Source organism: Lithobates pipiens, unplaced genomic scaffold (genome assembly GCF_037356315.1).
Source record: "Lithobates pipiens isolate NorthernLeopardFrog02 unplaced genomic scaffold, aLitPip1_a1.2 Scaffold_22, whole genome shotgun sequence".
Lineage (NCBI taxonomy): Eukaryota > Metazoa > Chordata > Amphibia > Anura > Ranidae > Lithobates > Lithobates pipiens.
Genome location: NW_027507784.1, coordinates 291,305,488 through 291,328,304, shown reverse-complemented (window position 1 = coordinate 291,328,304; position 22,817 = coordinate 291,305,488).

Here is a 22,817-nt window from a genome sequence, read left to right as displayed (position 1 = left end):
GCTGCTGACCTAACACCTATACCAGTCCTGAAAAGAACTTTTGTGTACCAAATAGCTAGCGTTTTCTCTGTCCCTACTCCACACAGGATCCTTTCCCTACAGTGACAGAAGAAAGAATGTAAAATGGCCACCGGATCGGGTGTATTTATAGGTTAGGGGGAATGTCCAAGTGTCCATGAGCTGTCATGTCTCAATTGGTTGTCCTGTAACACATGATAAACGTGTCACGAAAGGTTAAAGTTCTTGTATACATTAAACACGTAAGTCCGCCGGGGCGAACGACGGAAAAAGGCGTTCGAACCCGCGGACGGCGAAAGTCGGAAATTCGCCGCGAAACGACCGCCGGGCGAACCGTTCGGCCATCACTAGTGGCAGCTTGCAGTGTACTGGGAAGAGCTCCACATTACTACTTCAGATACTGGGATGTTTCCTCTAGGCAGGCATTGTCCCTGATTTCCCCCTACTCACCAGAAACCTCTCCCTGCACTATTCACTTTACCTCCTCATTGGGGTCTCTGTCACTGACCTACCATTCACTTTAGGTGCCCAAATGACGCAGATCTCCCTATTATATAGGGTCCCACACCAAGATGGCTGCCTGAGATTGCGAGAGATTACAGTATCCAATAGAACAGCTGACCTCTCTGAGAGACTGACGGTGTCCATGAGGGGACGATTCCCCTAACAGACCCCACTCAATATACAATACATCCCTCCTACACATGCGCACGGGAGCCGCCGGTCATGGCACAGTGCCACCTACAGGATGAATGGAAACCTGCACCTGCCTACAAGCTATCATCTGTTTTCATGATTAATACATCCCTATAAATATTAAAGTGGAGCTTCGCCCAAAAGGAGACTTTCCGTTTTAAGGCCTCCTCCACAGGTCCTGTTTTTGGAGAGGAGGGGGGAAGCTGGTACCTGATTTTGACAGGTACCTGCTCCCACTTCCGTTCTGGTCGCCTTAGGCGATCGGAAGCAGAAGCTCTCTTTCCCCCCTCCCTCCCGAAGTCTTCTGGGATTTTGTTCCCAAAGTCTTCTTTGACTGTTCCATAAGCTGGCACAGGCACAGAGCGCAGCACCACTGGTACATGCACAGTGGGCACCCAGCTGTAAAGCTGCAGGTTGTCACAGCAGGGTGCCCAATGCCCATAGTAAAGATGTCAGCGCCGCCGAGGGAGGACAAAGTGTGAAAACGGCTGGGATAAGTGCACCACTGGATTGTGGGACAGGTGAGTGGCTGTGTATTAAAATTCAGCAGCTACGCTTTTTGTAGCAGCTGACTTTTAATAAACACAAAAATGACTGGAACTCCTCTTTAAGATGAGATTCACCTATACAGTTGCTGTATATTTATATAGCCTTGTTGTGGCATGCATTAACTACTAAACTTTACGGAAGAGGTTGCTAGATCCGAAGACTTGCTAAACAGAATTACAAGGGTGGCCAGCAGCAGACATGTAGACAGCGCACCTTGAGAGCTCCTCCGGCACCGAAGTATCCTGAACAGCATCCGAACGCAGTGACCTGTCTCTGCCCTCGCAGACAGCTCCGGTAATATCCCCGCCACCACCGGGAATCAAAAGAATGGGTCGGAACGGGCCGGCCGGCCATAAATCCGCGATGGAGCGGGCGGCATGGCAGGCCGCGAACAGGACCAAAGATGCAAGCTGCTGAAGAGCAAGTCACACCTGAGGGGTGAGTCTGGTTCTCAAGCCTGCACACAGAAATCCTCAGGCGCCACCGCTAAGGCCAAACCACCGACCACTATCAAAGAACACTTTGCGGATTCCCCGCACAGCCAGCACACTCCAACGCCAGTGATACCACATGCGGTGGAGGGCACAGAGCCATGGGAGGAAGCTGGAGCCTGGGAGGAGGATAGTGAGCCGGGTTATTTATCACAGAGTGCAGGCAAGGAGGCAGAGGCTGAGGGGGAGCTGGAGGGAGAGGAAGAGCTCACTTTAAAACATGTAATGGAGGCTATTCATCAATGTCAGACTACATTAACAATGCAGATCGAATCAGTCAGATTGGATTTGTCTATTGTTAAACATGACACGCAGAAGAGCCGCTCTAGGATCTCCAATGCAGAACAACGAATCAGCGATGTGGAGGACAGTATACAGCCCATGTCTGCTACTATCCATACGCAACAACAGGATATTAAGGAACATGCCATGAAATTAGGAGACCTGGAGGACCGCATGCGCAGGAACAACCTGCGGTTTGTAGGTTTTCCAGAAGGTGAGGAAGGCAAGGATACGGAGCAGTCCTTGGAGCAATGGCTGAGAAATCTGCTTGGGCGGGAGTCCCTATCACCCTGTTTGTGATCGAACGGGCACATAGAGTACCTATGTGCCCTTTGCCCCCAGGGGCTCCTCCCCGCCCTATCCTGGTGAAATTGCTCCACTTTCGGGATAAAGAATCCATCCTGCGCACTGCTCGCAATCTTCAAGATATTCAATACAATGGAAAGAGAATCTCGATTTTCCCTGACTTTTCTGCCACCACTCAGAAACAAAGAGCAGCTATCACTAATGTGAAGAAGCGTTTGAGAGATAAACAACTTCCTTTTAGCTGTATGATGTATCCTGCTAAACTGAGGGTGATTAATGATGGCAAGGTCCAATTTTTTCTTTCTCCTGTGGAAGCCTCAGAATGGCTGGACGGTCTGCAATAGACCTCCTTCTCTAAGGTACTGCACGGACAGTGACAGTGTCGGTTCCGACTGGCGTTACAATGACACTGTATTAACTATGTGATAATGTTTAAGATCCACAAGACCTACCTCTAACATCCTAGCTGGGAGGAAGAATTGGCGGTGGGTTCATGTGATGCGGACCAGTGAGCGGTACTCCCCTTGGATGGAGGATTGCCTAGGAGCAGCTCCCCCTCCCTCCCCCCCCCCCCTTTATTTTTATTTTTTTCTCTTCCCCCCCTTTTTCTCTCTCCCCCCTCCCCCCCTTTTTTTTCCCCTCTCCCTCCTGCTCCTGGGCTTAATTGATGCCTTCTGCAGGAATATTTATCCAGTGGTCCACTAACTGTTTGCCACAAGCCAGCAAGGGATGCGCACCTGATAACTTTGTAACCCTGCTTGTAGGTGCCTTTATTGCTCACTATGACTTGCCGGAAAAAAAATCTTTTTTTTGTTCTCCTTTTGTTTTTTTCTTTTCTAACTGAACTGCCAAGTTTGAAATGCTAACACTAACTGGGAGATACGTCTGGTCACTCCCCAGTCTGATTTTTTTTGGTTATTGGGATGAAGCTCGTTACAGTTGGGGGCAATGAGCAGGGAGGGGAGAGGGGTGAATTTATGTGTTTAAGTTTGAGTTTTTCTTCTTATTTTTATTGCACGTACATTGCACATATACGCCGGAGGAGGGTAAGATTATGGAACAAGTGTGGTCAGTACTTGGTTCATGTAAGAAATATTCAAGGTGTCTTAATAACCGAGGTGGTGTGGAGGCCTGGTTTTCACCGGGATGACCTTCTGCCCCTTATTGTTCCATGGGCTCTCCATCCCGCCGATGAGTTTTAACTGTATTACCTGGAATGTTAGAGGCCTAAATTCAAAGATTATCTAAAACGTACTAAAGCGCAAATATTTATGCTCCAAGAAACTCATCTGGTGGGATCCCGAGTCATGGCCTTAAAGAATCGTTACATAGCACATGCCTTTCATGCAACTTACTCTAGTTACTCTAGAGGTGTTTCTATACTTATATTGAGATCTTTGCTGATCCAAGTATTGGAGGTCAAAACTGACCCGCAGGGTTGTTACATTGTGGTAGTTTTGCAATGCCAGGGAGTATTGTATACATTAGTGAACTTATATATGCCACCGCCCTTTGATCCACAAAGGCTGAGGGATTGTATGTCTATAGTACTCCCCATGGTACAAGGTCACCTCATTATAGGAGGTGATTTTAACAAGGTAATGAACGCTGATATGGATAGGCTCTGATGCACTGGATCACCATCCCCTGTGTTAAGAGAATGGGCGACAGCCTATGACTTGACAGATATATGGTGCTGGAAACACCCAGATCGGAGGGAGTTTTCTTGTGCACCGGCGTCCTATAGGACTCTATCTAGGTTGGATATGTTTTTTCTCTCCAGGAATGCGTTGCAGGGGGTGGGAGGGATTTCCTACCTACCGAGAGCAATCTCGGACCATTCTCCCCTACAGTTGACTATGAGAGTATCTAGGGAGTCGGGTAGCCAGGTATGGCAGATGAGTCCCTATTGGTTGCTGGAACCCATGGTGACATACACTTGTAAAGATGCGGTAATTAACTTCTGTCAGGAAAAACGGGAAGAGGCTTCAGAATTAATCACATGGGACGCCTTTAAGGCGGTCTCCAGGGGAGCTTACATGAAAGGGGTCCTGGATCTGCGGAAAGCAAATGGGGAACGAATACATGGGTTGGCCTCTAACTTAAAGGAGGCGGAGGATCGCTATATTAGGGATCCTTCCACTCTTTGTTATCAGCACCTACAAAGAATCAGCAGCTAATATGATCTAGCACTTCTCTCGAAAACTCCAGAGGATTTTTGACATGGGAGACAGGAGCGGAAAACTCCTGGCGTTTCTGGCTACACCGATTTCTGATCCCATAGTCGTCCCTTGCATTTATGATGCTTCTAACACACTTAGAGACGCATAGGAGGAGATCATTGAGACCTTCCAGAACTTCTATACAGACCTATATTTGTCACAGGCCCACTATACCCTCCCAGAATTATACGATTATGTCGATACTATTGAATTCCCTTCTTTATCCTTAGAACAAAAAATGTCCCTGGAAATGCCCATTTCTGTAGAGGAGATAACGCTAACTATTAAAACTTTTGCTAAACACAAAACCCCGGGTCCAGACGGATTTCCCATTGAATGGTATTTGGAATATCAGGAAGCCCTGGTCCCTAGACTGTGTAAACTTTTCTCCACTATTTTCGCACAGCGTTGTCTACCCCCATCTATGAAAGAAGCTCTCATTGTATTAATCCCCAAGCCTAATAAGGACCCTCTTTATTGCGAATCCTACAGACCAATTTCCTTAATTAACACGGATTTGAAGATTCTATCAAAAATTCTAGCTTCCCGTATAAACTCTGTAATCACCACTTTAATAAATTCGGATCAAACGGGTGTTTATCCCGGGGTGATCTACTTATATTAATATTCGTAGATTATTTACCAATTTTCAGGCCCCAAATGTACTAACAGTCCCTAGAGCAATAGTGTCCCTTGACGCCCAAAAGGCGTTTCATTCAGTGGAATGGCCTTATCTCCTCTACATTATGGAAAAAATTGGATTCGGAGACAAGCTCATTACCTGGATTAAAATATTGTATGATCAACCCACAGCCCGTTTTAGGATTAATGGCACCATTTCTGGACCTTTTAGAATTCGCAGAGGCACCAGGCAAGGGTGTCCTCTATCACCTCTTTTATTTGCGTTGGTGGTGGAGCCCCTTGCTAGATTAATCAGAGCTTCCACTGAGCTACAGGGAATGTGGATAGGCTCGTTGGAAGAGCGTATATCGCTGTATGCAGATGATATGCTGCTTTACTTGTCGGACCCAAAATATACGATCCATAAGCTGTTCAATCGAATCACTGACTTTGGTGCATACTCCGGGCTGAAAATTAATTGGACTAAGTCCATTGTGTTCCCAATAGATTCGGACTCTCCTGACGATCTACCGCAGAACTGTCCATTGCAGGTTGTCACAAAGTTCAAATGATTGGGAGTGACGGTTCAATTACCAATTGCAAAGTATATACCAAATAATCTTCTCCCCTGTATAGACTCCTTTAAGATTAAATTGAATAACTGGGTCAGCCTGCCCTTGACATTGATGGGGAGAGCTAATCTATTTAAAATGGTGTTTCTCCCCAAACTATTATATATTCTAGCAAATTGCCCGGTTTATGTGCCAAAGATGACTTTTCGGGAGATTGATTCCTTACTATCCACATTCCTTTGGTTCCCTAAGAATCCACGAATAGCGCTGACTACTCTACAATTACCCACGACCACGGGAGGGCTAGCATTACAGAATTTGAGATTGTATTACTACGCCTCACAACTGGTCTACATGCATTGGTGGCTTTTCCCACAGCTGAATAAAGCTGCTACTGCAGCGGAGGCGGCTCTGCTTTCCTCCTACGAAGCTCTGACTAATGCAATATTTAGGAGGATGGTTAGAGGAGAGGGAGGCACAGGCATGATCAAGGTCTCACTTAAAATTTTTAAATTGTGTCAGTCAATGGTCCCTGAGGTCCAACCCACAATATCACCGAATCAGCCCATTTGGTATAACCCTTCATTTCCGCACTTCTACGATGCCGGTAGGTGGGCAAGGAGGGGCTTAAAATATGTGCATCAACTGTATGAGGAAGGTACTTTTAAAACATTCCCCAGGCTACGACAAGAGCTGGGAATACCTGAGACTTGGGGTTTTAGATATCTAAAGCTAAAACATGCCACCGGCACCCAGCTGGGACTTAGGAATGTCTCCCTTCAGAACTCCGCGTTAGAAGGGGCATTGGTACGACCAGAACATACAAAACTGATCTCCACTTACTATAAAGTGCTGGGCGAACCTAGGTCTACTTGACTACAAACTTTGAAACATCACTTGATGATGGATATACCTGACCTCTCGGAGGATAACTGGGAAGAACTCATTAGTACATATTTTAGCACTGCTATCTCCGCCAGGGATAGAATGATACAGTTACGTGTCTTTCACAGAATATATTACACCCCACTACGACTCTAGATGCAGAAAATACCTAGCCAAGTGTGCCATAAATGTGGTAAAGGGGTGGGGAACTTATTGCATTTGCTCTGAGACTGTGAGAAAATAAGACCGTTCTGGTCCCAGGTGACTCACTTTATTGCGGTCACTTTTGACCTACCCAATATTTGCAGTCCTAAATGGTGTCTCCTCTCAATCTTTGAAGAAGTGGAACTTAGTAGCTATCGCAAACAGTTACTGCACTTTCTGTTATACTATGCTAGGAAGGCTATACTTCTGCAATGGACACAATCAGCACTGATCTCCTTAAATCAAAGGAAAACACTGATTAATCATGACATACCAATGTACAAAATCACATACGAGACCGGGGGATGTGCAGGGAAATTTCTAAAAATATGGTGAGACTGGGTTGAGAACGTGGACACATGTGAAATCCCTGAATACTGAACCTGACTACACCAAGAGTAATTCTATTGAAGGTTTTCTAGGGCCTATGGAGATGGGTCCGAGATTATTGGTAATGGGAACCAGTTTGCCCGGCGGTACGTGCAAGAGTTTAATTGTTTAGTATTGTTTGGGGAGCGGGGGAGGGAGGGGGAAGAAAATAACCACTTGATGTTCAAATGAAGAGCAGGTATAGTAAGATTAAAAGATATTGTGTTAGGAGGTGGATGTTTAATGGTAACCTTGTTACGATATGTAATTGTTCTAAACCATGATGTTGATATGCAATATGTATGTTGAACATTACCTGTCTGAAATGATTGTTAATAATAAAAGAAGTTTAAAAAAAAAACAGAATTACAAGTCCCTCGGCAGGTAAAATAGTTCACCCCCAGGTGTGTTTAGCTTGTTCCATTAGGCCTAATTCACACAGGATTTAACTCACAGCTGCGGGAAGAATTGCAAGAGTTCCTGCGTCCGGAGGCAATTATCTATCCGTAATTTCAAGTAACCACTCCATATGCGATTTCATCCACACACCCGCAGACAGCTGCAACAGCTGTCAGCCTGTCATTGCTTTGTACCTTCTCGGCAGCAGCAACTATCCATATCTCCATGTGAATCCAGACACAGAAATAAGCTGAATTCCTGCTGCAGCTGTGAGCTAAATCCCATGTGAATGAGGCCTTAATCGCTCCTCTGCATATTATTATGCATCTGTTAAATCTGCAGAAAATAAATATACTCATACAATTGTGTCAGAATCCTTTTTTTTTTTTTTTTTTTAGTTTGCTCTTACATTTAAAATTGCTGGTCAGCAGAGTGTCAAGGCGTACCGACTGAACAAAAGCAAAATAAATTATGTGACTACACACAATAGCGGTTGCCATTTTATGACCTGATGCAATAATTAGGACAAATGCAGTCATCCAGCTAAGAAACAGTAATATCACTGAGAGAAAACGGGAAGGAGTAACAAAAGCTAAAAGGCAATTGACAAGAGCTTCATCACTGTCACTTGCTTGCTCTTCACATCTCCAATTCTCTTTTTGGTATGTCTCAGGAAAGACCCATTTCCTGTCACAGCTAACTCTTCTAAGGTCATCTAGTGATGCCTTAGTGACATACAAGCATGGATGAAAAAGCATATTTAAACCCAAAAACAAAAATTGCATATACTGCAGATTACCAATCCTTAGATGTGGTGGCTGCATTCATTTTCTGTTTTTATTTTTTATATTTTTACCTGATGATTTGGTCAAGAACACACATTCTGTCTTAAAGCGGTTGTAAACCGCTGGACTATATTTTTTTTCTTTCCTTACCTGCAAGACAAAGGCATAATGTGCTAGTATGCATGGCATAATAGCACAATATGTGAAACTTACCTGAAAACAAAGCCTTCCAGCAATGCAATGTCATCACTGGAGACAGCTTCCATTTTCACCCGTCTTGCTTCCGGGGGTTCACGGACTCCGGCTCCGTGACTGGCCGGAGCCACGATAACGTCTCTCCTATGCATGCGCGCGGGAGCCGCGGGTCACGGCACAGGACTCTGAAGGAACAGCACGGATGGCCGTTTCTTCAGAGTGCATGCGCCAGTCATATTACAGGCTGCATGTACATCAAATAGCTCCTAAACGTGTGCCGATATTTACACTACCTATAGGTAAGCCTTATTATAGGATTATCTATAAGTAAAATTCAAAGATGGAAGTTTACTTCCTCTTTAACCACTGCAGCCCCGGAAGAATTTACCCGCTTCCTGACCAGGCCATTTTTGGGATACGGCACTGTGTCGATTTAACTGGCAATTGCACGGACGTGTCATGTTTTACCCAAACAAAATGTACGTCCTTTCTTTCCCACAAATAGAGCTTTCTTTTGGTGGTATTTTATCACCTTTGCGGTCTTTATTTTTTGCGCTATAAAAAAAAAGAAGAGTGACAATTTTGAAAAAAAAAACAGAACAAAAATATTACAGCGCACACATGCAAAACTAACATTTACCTCCAGAAAGGCTTTTTAAAAACACCTAGACATTTTAAAAAAATATGGGGATTTGGTCACACCATATTGCTACATGGTGCTTAAGCCCATTTACTGCGACAAAGTACCCCATGATTAGTGGGTCCTACACTATCCATAGATTGGGAGATCCTGCTTCTCTGAACCATGGGAGCTATACTCCTCTATATGGGAGAACATGAGGTCTCCACCATGACACAGGTGGTCACTAATGAGAGGTACTTACTGAGGGAGTGGGGTACTCCACCCAACAGGATTTGGTCAGAATCCATACAATAGACAAACAAGATATTTGGGGGGGGGGCACACCCTAAAAAATGCATAAGGATGGTTCTGCCATAAGACCATACAACAGAACAAAAATATTACAGCGCACACATGCAAAACTAATATTTACCTCCAGCAAGGCTTTTTAAAAACACCTAGACATTTTCAAAAAACATTATCAAAAAATATTTTTGTTCTGTTGTATGGTCTTATGGCAGCACCATCTTTATTCCTTTTTTTTAAGGTGTGCCCCCCAAATATCTTGTTTGTCTATTGTATGGATTCTGATCAAATCCCTTTGGGTGGAGCACCCCACTCCCTCAGTAAGTACCTCTCATTAGTGACCACCTGTGTCATGGTGGAGACCTCATGTTCTCCCATATAGAGGAGTATAGCTCCCATGGTTCAGAGAAGCAGGATCACCCAATCTATGGATAGTGTAGGACCCACTAATCATGGGGTACGTTGTCGCAGTAAGTGGGCTTAAGCACCATGTAGCAATATGGTGTGACCAAATCCCCATATTTTTTGATAATGTTTTTTGAAAATGTCTAGGTGTTTTTAAAAAGCCTTGTTGGAGGTAAATATTAGTTTTGCATGTGTGTGCTGTAATATTTTTGTTCTGTTGTATGGTCTTATGGCAGCACCATCTTTATGCATTTTTTTAGGGTGTGCCCCCCAAATATATTTTTGAAAAAAAAAACATCATATTTTTTACTTTTTGCTGGTCTGGCGTGGTAAGTGAGGTACCCCAGGGCTCTGTCCTGGGACAGATTCTGTTTAATTTATTTATAAAGAATATAGAGGATGGGATAAATAGCTCAATCTCAGTGTTTGCTGATGGCACAAAGCTAAGCAGGGCTATAACTTCACAGCAGGATATAGAAACTTTACAAGAAGACCTTAATAAAATAAAGGGGTGGGCAACTATATGGCAAATGAGGTTTAATGTTGAAAATCATAAATTAATGCACTTGGGGGCTAAAAATTTAAATGCAAATTACTCAATAGTGGGAGACCCTCTGGGGGAATCCAGGATGGGAAAAGATCTGGGGGTCCTAGTAGATAACAGACTCAGCAACAGCATGCAATGGCAAGCTGAATATTAGCATGCATAAGAGATAAAAACTATAATCCTACCACTTAATGAAACTCTAGTTCAGCCACATCTGGAGTATTCCATCCAGTTCTGGTCACTAATCCTCTGCTTGAGCTGGAGAGAGTCCAGAGAAGAATAACAAAGTTAATAGGAGGACTGGAGGACCTCAGTTATGAGGTAAGACTACAAGCACAAAACTTATTCTCCGTCAAGAAGAGATGCTTGAGAGGAGATATGATAGCAATAAACAAATACCTCAATGGTGATTCTAGCATAGGGAATAAACTATTCAGTCTCAGAGACACGGGGTCATTCAATGAAACTGGAGGAGAAGCTGTTCAACCTTAAACTGGGTATGGGGTTTTTCACTTTCAGGGCAGTAAGGATTTGGAACTCATTTCCACAATCTGTGGTTTCAGTGAGAAGTATTTAGAGTTGTAAAAAACTCTTAGATGAGCATCTTAGTGAGCACAATATACAGGGATATGGGATATGATTTTTGACATGCACACACACACAGGTTGAACTGGATGGACTGGTGTCTTTATTCAACCTTACCAACTATGTAATTAGGTAAGTTGAGCTAACAATGGCACACATAATGCACTGTGCTGAAATTGAAGAGGGGAGGGGTACATCATAGCCCTTGTACACACGGTCGGACATTCCGACAACCAAATCCATCTGATTTTTTCTGATGGATTTTGTCCGAAACTGGTGTTGCATACACACGGTCGGACAAAGTTGTCGGAAAATCCGATCGTTCGTAACGTGATGACGTTATTTTGTTACGACAGGACTACGTTCAGGCTAGTAGCCAATAGCTTTGGTCTAGGAATTTGATCTGAGCATGTGTGGCACTTTGTCGGATCTCTCGGAATTCTCTACATACGACAGGACAAAGTCCGATTGGATCATGTTGTCAGAAAATTTTATAGCCCAGCTCTAAAACGTTGTCGGTCGGATATTCCAACGGAAACAGTGCGATGGAGCCCACACACAGTCGGATTATCCGACAATGCAGTCCGATCGGACATTTTCCGTCGGAATGTCCGACCGCGTGTACAAAGGCTTACACAGCAGTCAAATATGGGTCAGACAATGTTGTGGTTAATAATTATAGGCCAGAACTGGCTTAAATGATAATAATATGCTCACCTGCTCAAACAGGGGCGGCTTGACAATACAGGGTATAAAATAGACATTTCTGACAATACTTTAATTACAAATGATCAATCATTAGAATATGCAACCAGAAAGCAGGTAAAATTGACTGTATGTGGACAATAAACGGACAATTATTGACAATATTTAAAAACAAACAGACATTTGTAACAATATGCAGACAGTAAATGGGAAATTGTGACAATATGCAGACAATGAATGGGTAATAAGAACAATATGCGGACAATAAATACATAATTGTGACAATGTCCGGCAGAAGGGAGACTCAGTAGGCCAGAGTCTCTGGGCATGATCCAAAGAGCTCCCAGGTATGCCAATCACCTGGAAGACCCTAAAAACAGCTATTCATTATCCTGAGTGTGACACCCTATGGCTTCATCTAGCATTATGCATAAAAAACACAAGAATAAGCAGGGCTCAAACTCTCTATTTATTTTAAAGTTTATGGAAACCCAGTTACTAATCTCTAATAGTATATTTAACTTGTTATTGCAATTATAAAAGTAATTTTCAATCTCTTTGAATTTGCAGCTTTAATTAAAATTATACCTGGTGATCCCATCATAAAGGTCCTTGTTCTGGCACTTTCTGTTATAGGAGGACAACAGCTGTCTCTGCCTCTGATTAGCAGCAAAGAGATGGAAAACTAATTACAAAACATGAAAACTGTATTTTTTAAAAAGCATAAAATATGGCACTTGATACACAAAATGTCTTAAGTTAAGGGTTTACATATATTTTAAATCAAATGCCAGTTAGGGCTCATACAGAGCCTACAGAGAGTTGTTCTTCTGCGTTTTACATGCGTCATCCATCAAATGTGCACCTGCAGATTCCAATATACTTCAATGGTGTAGTGTGAATGATGGTTTTGTAGCTGTGTTTGACCTGCTTTGCATTTTCTCAGACTCAGCCGGTCCTATGGGGATGTGCTTGCACTGCATTCAAAGCAGGTCAAACAGCCTTTTGCTGCATTTTGCATTCAAGCACATGTGTTTGAGCTGCGCGGTATTATGCCGCGTACACACAATCGTACATTCCTACAACAAAATCCATTGGATTTTTTCCGACGGATGTTGGCTCAAACTTGTCTTGCATACACATGGTCACACAATGTTGTTGGAAATTCCTACACAGAACCTAAAATAAATCTTTATAAGGGCTCATTCTGAGGTGTGCTGGGCAGCCTTGCCCAGCACATTCCCAACACAGTAAGCCTGTTCACTATGAAGGCAGTTAAAGTTAGTTTGTAAATAGGGTCCGAGGAGGAGAGGGGAGGTTTAGGGTCTGAGGAGGAGAGGGGAGGTTTAGGGTTGAGTCCCCCTTACTTTGTACTCACAGATCATATAATCTAGAATGAAGGCAGCTTCTCCTTACCCTCTCCTATTATGTGATAATTAACATGATGGGGGAGAGAGGAAGAAGGGAAGTCTGCCTGGGGTGAGTTCTCAGTCTTAGTGCCAGCTCACTTCCACCCCCTGCAGGTTGGAGGGATAAGAAGACCTAATCATCTTTCAGCTATGGGCTGCTGCTCTTTCTAGCAGGAGTGACACTGCAGTCACTAAGGAGCGGGATAAGTGACCAAATCTGCAGCACCCTGAACACATTTACTTTATGGAGTGGATCATGTTTGACACTCCAGAATTAACAATCACATCTTTCTTGAAAATCCATGTCTTGAAACTGACAATCACCTAGCTCTTTGGTATTGTGCTTAATTTCCTGTGGAATGAGGGTCCTTCCCCTCTTATGTCATCTCTGGCAGACCAATATCTCTGCAGTGATCACTCAGTGCCAATGAATTGGTCAGGAGAACGCCCAGACTACATGATGTTGTGTTTCTAAAGTGGAGTTTCAGCCATAAGGACACTTACCTGTCCAGGGAGCCCGCAATGTCGCCCCACCCCCCGAGACCGATCTGTCCATCTGATCAGGTGCAGGTTCAGCCCTTGTAACTAAGGGAAACCGGCAGTGGTGCCTTGAGGCTTCACTGCTGATTTCCTACTGCTCATTTGTGAGTTGTGCGGCACTTTGTAAATCACCAGTTTGTCTTCTGGGATGCACACAGATCCCAGAAGACAGCGAGGGGGCTCGCCGCACAAGAGGATATGACATCACGCATCACGGCCCAGCTGCAACGGAAGTACACTTAGTACTTCAAAAAAGGTACAGTACTTAAGGGAAAAAATTTAAATATCCAAAAATGAGGGGTGGAGGGTTGGCTTTTAGTTTAAGATCACCTTTCAAAAGTCGGTGGAACTCTGCTTTAAGTCAAGAAAGGTCAGCGGTGTGCTACAGATTGGTACTCACCCAGTCATACCCTTGCCCTTTAAATCACAGCTCTCCAATTCTACCAACATTTCTATACTTACATGTATATTTCTCCCATCTGTGCAATATAAGGGCTCTTTGATTTTGCACGATAAATCTACAAACAAAAGGAGTGTTCCAAGGCAGAAAGTAAAATCTGAGTATTGAGTTCAAGACAGGGGAGGAATAACTTACATAACTCTGCCATGATAACACTCCCCTTTGGTGGCATAATTTAAATATGGTAGTTTTTGGGGGGGTTTAGCAAGGACGGGGACTTCTATATAACTATTTCAATACTATATGTGATATGCCTTTAAGTGTTTCCTATTTCTATATAGTTCTATATTAATGTTATAATTCATTGTTCATTATAATTCATTTCATCAAATTTCTTATTTAGCATATGGATTTCCAGATTACAGTGGGTTGGCAGGGAACACAGAACATCAGCAGTCATTTCCTTTAAGGCAACGTAGCTCTTATTGAAACTGAAACTCTCAAACTGAGCCATCTGATTGGGGATTCAATGAGATGAGTCATTCCCATGAGTGTGTAAACTTCTGCCTAAGATACTGGGTCTGTAAACAAGTTTCTTCAGCAAAGGGGAAAACAGAGATAAACACGTGTAAAGAAACCCACAGCTCCACCTGCTGACTTAAAAAAGAGATTAAAATATGAATATGCAATATTTTTGTCCTCACTATAATTTTTGAATAAATAAAATATGGTAAAGCCATTATACAATGTTTTAAACATACAAAACAATAACATTACAACACATAACATGGACAACTGGTGATGATGGGCTTACATATGGATAACATTACGTTGGATAACATATAATTGTACACATTAAACCTTGCACTCAGAGGTGCTTTCCTGCTTTTTTTTTTTCATGTCACCCAGGCAGGATGCGGACATCCAAAAAGGACTCTTTTCCTTTGCAGTAATTAAAATAAATTAAAAGTAATTAAAATTTTCATGACCAGGATAAAAATGATCTTTAGGCTTATTTAACTTTAAGATTTTTTTCTAACATAGTAATTAGTTGGGGGGGGGGGGGCAAAGGATTGTGGGGGGGTATTAATGCCCAGAGTTTAATTTTAAATAATTGTGAGTAGTTCTTCTTTTTCAGCCTCCATTCTGTATCAGGTAGCATGCACTGCTTCATCTAATTGTAATGGAAGACTAGATTTACACTATTTTAATGACAGAGGGATCGTCTGCTGGCTGCTGAGAACGCCACTATGTACTTTCCATTCGCGAGCGCGTCCTGTCATGTAGGAATACATTTGCTTACTAGAAAGTTAGAACTAAGATGTAATCTCATTTTGTTTTCAATAGACCGAAGCAAAATTAATTATTCATTAGGATATTTTCTTAAAGTAGTGTCTTAGCCTTAATTTCCAATTCCCTTAATGCGGTAAGGATCTGTGCTGGCAAGCTATCAATTATTAATGGAGTTAAAACAATATTTGTTTTACATACGATAAATTCCTTTGGGGGAGCATTAAATCTGCTTACAAATTCTCTGTTAGCTTTTCTCTTCTGCACAGAAGAGACTTGAGTGTGGTACAGCAATGCCAGCCGATAGCGTTCGGGGGCTTTATTTTGTTTTCAAAGTTAGTTAAAGTATTGTTATTAAGAAAACTGAAAAGTTAGACTTCCCGGAAGCATGCAATGCCAGGGGAGTATCATGTTTTAAAACAGGACTTACGTGATAATAATTAGGCTGGGGTTTTAAAATGCATTATCATAGAAATGCTTTTTTTTTTTTTTATATATATAAAATTACTTTAATAACTTTCAGAAAATTGTTTGCTTTTTTTGTTTATTTCTTGTGTGGATTTCATTATTTTGAGATATTATGTATGAGAATAAAAATAATTTGTTTCCAACTAAACTGAAAAAAAAAATATTAGTAAGCATGTACATTATTAGCAAACATTACAGATGCCATATACTTAGCCTCAATTTGTTGGGTGCCACCAAAAGATATGTTTGGAGTAGCTTGGTTCCTCTAATGTTTATTTCAGGATAAAACCTGACTTGTTTTTTCTTCCTATAGTGTGACCAAACCAATTTGCTTCTATATTGTCCAGCTGCTGAACAATGTTTGTGGCTGCTATCTCTCAGATAATGCAGTCTAATTTGTCCCTATTATAGTGCAGCCTAACCAAGCTCCTTAAAAGCTGTGCAGCCGCTGTACATCATTTGTGGCTATTGACCCTCAAGTCAAGCTTATAAGGGGCAGGAGAGTTCCAACCACCCCCCCCCCCCCCCAGGTAGCAGTTCTGGATCAATTGCCAAAAGCACTCACACTTACATGCGAGGAAGGGGAATGAGTCACATGCACCCTAGATGGGAAAGAATAGGTCTGCAAAAGCCACAGTCATTCAAGTCATCTTGTCAGCAGCTCAAATAATCCTGCCCCCCTCCTGCCAGCCATAGGGAATGGGGAGGAGGATAAGCTTTACTGCTGAAAGAACGATGTGAAGGACAGTGCTTGTAGCTGCAGAAGCTAGTGCAGGCTAGGTTTAAAGCTCAGTTACAGGCAAAGCTTACTAGTATTAAATTAGTTGAACATGGTAAGGAGAAAGTTCACAGTTACCGAGTAAGCTTAATGTGCCTGGAATCAAGCATTAATGAATGGGCCCTTGAGCCATGGTGAAGGGGAATGTTGATGGTGGAAGCATCTCATAAGTTAAGAGCCATTTACTGAACATGCTTTTAAATAATTAGAACAGGCAAGCGATTGGATACCTTTACTAGAGACAGTTAGGACAAGAGTGAGGCTAGTTAAATGAAAGTAAAGCAAAGTCACAGAGGGGTCAATTTACTAAAGGCAAATCCGCTTTTCACTGCAAGTGCACTTGGAAGTCCAGTTGTTGTAGACCCAAGAGGGAAATTTTTGTTTGTACTAGATTGCACTTGATTGGATAATAGAAATCAGCAGAGCTTCCCCTTATTTCAGATCTTGCCCTCAGATCTGCAGCGACTGCACCTCCAAGTGCACTTGAATTGCAAAGAGGATTTGCCTTTAGTAAATCAACCCCACTGACCCAAAATTATGCACCCGCATGAAGTTTTACCACTCTCCCAACCTAATTATTTGTTATTGTCATGGCTTAATTGGCAGAGTTTACCTTGCCAGTTGTCTATAATTTATTAATTTTCTTACAGTGCTGTAGATAGTTGGAACCCTTTAATACACTTGTAGGGTGGGGCCACTCGCCCTGCATGTGGAGGTACCTTTCACCGTGCACACGCATATCAATGCCTGGGACCAGGCGGGGGGACTGCGGTCATGTGAAAGTCTAACATTAAGGCAGTTCCCTGACTTGGAGATGAACGGTGTCAATGTGTGCAGTAATAAAATCATGTATACTGCCTCTGATAAAAAAAAAATTGCCAAAGCCCCTGAACTCAACTCAACAAAAAAACAATAGGGTTGATTTATTAAGACTGAAGAGTGCAAAATCTGGTGCAGCTGTGCATGGTAGCCAATCAGCTTCTATCTTCAGCTTGTTTAATTAGCTTTAAAAAGTCTGGAAGCTGATTTGTTTCTGTGCAGAGCTACAACAGGTTTTGCACGCTCCAGTTTTAGTAAATCATCCCCAATGTGTCTATGTGCACTTATTTTTAATCTTTTACATAGCTATACCTGTAAAAGGAGCCAGTCTGAAGTGATCTAGCAGGACTTAACTTTCTGACTAAAGTTCCACATTAATGAAGAATACACCACAGTAAAAATCATCGAAAAATTAATAAATAAATAAAAAAAAAATTCTTGAGTTGCACTTTCAGTCTGAGCATTTTGGATATAATTCTAAATGGAAATGCTGGTGGGTGTTTTAAATAGGCTTTTAGTAGACTTTAACAAACTTGGAGGAATGTTAATGCTTGGAAAAACTTGCTGAAAACCTATTTAACCACTTGACCACTGGGCACTTAAACACCCTTAATAACCAGACCAATTTTCAGCTTTCGGTGCTCTCGCATTTTGAATGACAATTACTCAGTCATGCAACACTGGACCTATATGAAATTTTTGTCCTTTTTTTCACACAAATAGAGCTTTCTTTTGGTGGTATTTAATCACCGCTGGGTTTTTTATTTTTTGTGCTATAAAAGAAAAAATACCGAAAATTCTGTAAAAAAATGAATTTTTCTTTGTTTCTGTTAGAAAATTTAGCAGATTAGTAATTTTTTCTTCATAAATTTTGGCCAAAATTTATACCACTACATATCTTTGGTAAAAATAAGTACAAATTGGTGGATATTATTTGATCTTTGTGAAAGTTATAGAGTCCACAAGCTATGGTGCCAATATCTGAAAATTGATCACACCTGAAGTACTGACGGCCTATTTCAATTCTTGAGACCCTAACATGCCAGAAAAGTACAAATACCCCCCAAATGACCCCTTTTTGGAAAGAAGACATTCCAAGGTATTTAGTAAGAGGCATGATGAGTTTTTTGAAGTTGTCATTTTTTCCCACAATTCTTTGCAAAATCAAGATTCTTTTTACTTTTTTTTTTTTTTTTCACAAAATTGTCATATTATCAGGTTATTTCTCACACACAGCATATGCATACCACAAATTACACCCCAAAACACATTCTGCTATTACTCCCGAGTATGGCGATACCACATGTGTGAGACTTTTACACAGTGTGGCCACATACAGAGGCCCAACATGCATGGAGCGCCATCAGGTGTTCTGGAGCACCCAGGACAATTCTGACATTTCTCTCCTACATGTAAAAATCATCATTTATTTGCTAGAAAATTACATAGAACTCCAAAACATTATATATGTTTTTTTAGCAAACACCCTGGAGAATACAATGGTGGTCTTTGCAACTTTTTATCTCGCACGGTATTTGCGCAGTAATTTTTCGAATGCTTTTTTTTGGAAAAAAAAACAGTTTTGTGCTTTAAAAAAAAAAAAAAAAACACGGTAAAGTTAGCCAAATTTTTGCATAATGTGAAAGATGAAGTTACGCTGAGTAAATAGATACCTAATATGTCACTCTTCAAAATTGCACACGCTCGTGGAATGGCGCCAAACGTCGCTACTTAAAAATTCCCATAGGCGACGATTTACATTTTTTTTACTGGTTATATATATTTTGAGTTACAGAGGAGGTCTAGGGCTAGAATTATTGCTCTCGCTCTAACGTTCGCAGCGATACCTCACATGTGTGGTTTGAACACCGTTTTCATATGTGGGCGGGACTTACGTATGCGTTCGCTTCTGCATGCGAGCACATGGGGACAGGGGCGCTTTAAAAAAAAAACATTTTTTTTATTGTTCATTTTACTTTATTTATTTTAGTTTGACATTTTTTTCCCCAAAAATAATTTTTTTGATCACTTTTATTCCTATTACAAGGAATGTAAACATCCCTTGTAATAGGAATATGGCATGACAGGTCCTCTTTACAGTGAGATGTGGGGTCAATAAGACCCCGCATCTCACCTCTAAGCTGGGAAGCCTGAAAAAAAAAAAAGATTCTGGCTTTGATCGTACTAGCGATTCGGTAGAAGCACCGGAGGGCGGAGGGCGGCGGGGGGGGGATGTCTATGGCTGGGTATTGCAGGGTATCACCGACTATGGCTGGGTATCTCAGAGTATGGCTGGGTATCTCAGAGTATGGCGTTGCAGAGTACTGCGTTGCAGAGCATTGCAGGGTATCGGCGGGTGTTGCAGAGCATTGCAGAGTGTTGCAGGGTATTGGCGGGTGTTGCAGAGCATTGCAGAGTGTTGCAGGGTATTGGCGGGTGTTGCAGAGTGTTGCAGGGTGTTGCAGGGTGTTGCAGGGTGTTGCAGGGTGTTGCAGAGTGTTGCAGGGTGTTGCAGGGTGTTGCAGAGTATTGCAGAGTATTGCAGAGTGTTGCAGAGTATTGCAGGGTATTGCGGAGTGTTGCAGAGTGTTGCAAGGTGTTGCAGAGTGTTGCAAGGTGTTGCAGAGTGTTGCAGAGTGTTGCAGGGTGTTGCAGGGCGTTGCAGAGTGTTGCAGGGCGTTGCGGAGTGTTGCAGGGCGTTGCGGAGTGTTGCAGGGCGTTGCGGAGTGTTGCAGGGCGTTGCGGAGTGTTGCAGGGCATTGCAGAGTGTTGCAGGGCATTGCAGAGTGTTGCAGGGCATTGCAGAGTAATGCAGAGTAATGGCAGGGTATTGCAGAGTAATGCAGAGTAATGGCAGGGTATTGCAGAGTAATGCAGGGAATCGAGCGGTTAATTTTCGGTGAGCAGCGATGTGGGCACTGCAGATGCAGCCCACATCGCTGCTGACACCGATCTCTTCCCCCTCCGCTGTACCGATCGGTACAGAGAGGGGGAGGGAGGAACCGGCGTCATAACATGACGCCGGCTTGTTTACAAGTGATCACTCCGTCATTTGACGGAGCGATCACGTGGTAAACAGCCGCGATGAGCGGCCGTTTACCGTGATTCGTGATGCGCCGGGTCCACTGGACCCAGCGGTCACGGATGCTCTCGTGTGCGCGCCCCAGGGGGCGCGCGAGAGCAGAATTCTGGGAGGCCGTTAATTAACGGCCTCTCAGGCCGCGTACACACGCGGGGACTGTTCGCTCAACTTTGTCCGCTGAACAGTGTTTCGGCGGACAGTCCGCTCGTGTGTGGGCTTTCAGCGGACAGTTTCAGCGGACAGTCTGCTGAACAAAGTTTTTCGGAAATTCCGAAAAACTGTCCGCTGAAACTTTGTTTCAGCGAACAGTCCCCTCGTGTGTAGGCTTGTTCGTCAAACTAAGTTCCGCGCATGCTCAGAAAGGATTTACACGCCGAAGTTTGCATTGCAGTGTATAGGACGTCGTTTTCTAGTCCCGTCGTACGTGCCGTTCACGTCATCGCGCACGGTTTCAGCGGACTGTTCGTTCGTCGTGTGTGGCCAAGTCCGTCCATGCTAATTTTGAGCGGACTGTCCGCTGAAACTGTTTGACAAACAAAGTTGAGCGAACAGTCCCCGCGTGTGTACGCGGCCTCAGAGTTAAACAACCGCCCTGAAGCCGTTAATCGGCAATGGGTGGTTGTTAAGTGGTTAAAGTAGAACTCTTAGGTGGATCACTAAAATCTCATATACAGTACGCATTAACATGCTAAAGTGATATCAGAAGTTGTTTTCAGTCTTTTTACACCTGTAGCTTTTATGAATAATACCTGGTGATTCTACCATGAAGGTCCGTGTTCAGGCCTTCCTGTTATAGGGTGACAGCGCTCTGCTCCTTTCTCCCCATTGTGATCCTGCGTGTCACCCTGGCATGTGCCCTGGTGAAGATTAGACATGTGCATTCGTTTTCGTCCGAATGCATTTTCGTCCGAATTTCAGCTATTTTCGTTTTCGTTTTGACAAACAATAACGAAAGCACAAAATCCGAAAAACGAAAGATCCGACATAAATAAATGCTTTATTTTCGTTCGTTTTCATTGTTACAACAGTTCGATATAGAATAGGAGATTGGGTCCTGCCCCAGGGGACATGTATCAATGCAAAAAAAAGTTTTAAAAACGGCCGTTTTTTCGGGAGCAGTGATTTTAATAATGATTAAAGTGAAACAATAAAAGTGTAATATTCCTTTAAATTTCGTAGGGGGGGGGGGGGTTGTCTATAGTATGCCTGTGAAGGGGCGCATGTTTCCCGTGCTTAGAATTGTCCCTGCACAAAGTGTCATTTATGCAGGAAAAAAAGTCCTTTAAAATCACTCGCAGCTATAATGAATTGTCGGCTCCGTAATACAGAGAACACTCATTGAAAGTCATTGATAAAAAAATAAATAAATTAAAAAAAAAAAAAAGCGTGGGGGTCCCCCAAATTCAATTACCAGGCCCTTCAGGTCTGGTATGGATATTAAGGGGAACCCTGCCTCAAATTTAAGAAAAAATTTGACGTGGGGTTCCCCCTAAATATCCATAACCAGACCCTTCAGGTCTGGTATGGATATTAAGGGGAACCCCGCGTCAAATTAAAAAAAAAATTGACGTGGGGTTCCCCCTAAAAATCCATACCAGACCCTTTATCCGAGCACGCAACCTGGCAGGCCGCAGGAAAAGAGGGGGGGACGAGAGAGCGGCCCCCCCTCCCTCCTGAACCGTACCAGGCCACATGCCCTCAACATTGGGAGGATGCTTTGGGGGTCTGTGACCCCTCAAAGCACCTTGTCCCCATGTTGATGAGGACAAGGGCCTCATCCCCACAACCCTGGCCGGTGGTTGTGGAGGTCTGCGGGCGGGGGGCTTATCAGAATCTGGAAGCCCCCTTTAACAAGGGGACCCCCAGATCCCGGCCCCCCCCCCTGTTTGAAATGGTAAGGGGGTACAAAAGTACCCCTACCATTTCACAAAGAAAGTGTAAAAAATGGTTAAATAAAACAAACACACTTTTGAAAAATTCCTTTATTAAAAATAAAAAAATAAAAAAAAGATTCCAGCGGCGGTAATCCACTCTTGCTATCCAGCGACGGACGGTCATCTCTCCAGCGATGTCTCATCTCATTCAGCGCAGCGAATACATCCTTCTTCTGTCTCCTCCACGGAGACACTGCAGGCATTCCGGCGGCTGACGTTTCTTATATGCGGAGGGCGGGGCCACCCGTCACCTGACCCCGCCCCCCTCTGACGCAAGGGGAAACCCGGGGTTCCCTGTGACGTAGGGGGGACCCGCACCCCTCTGATGTAACA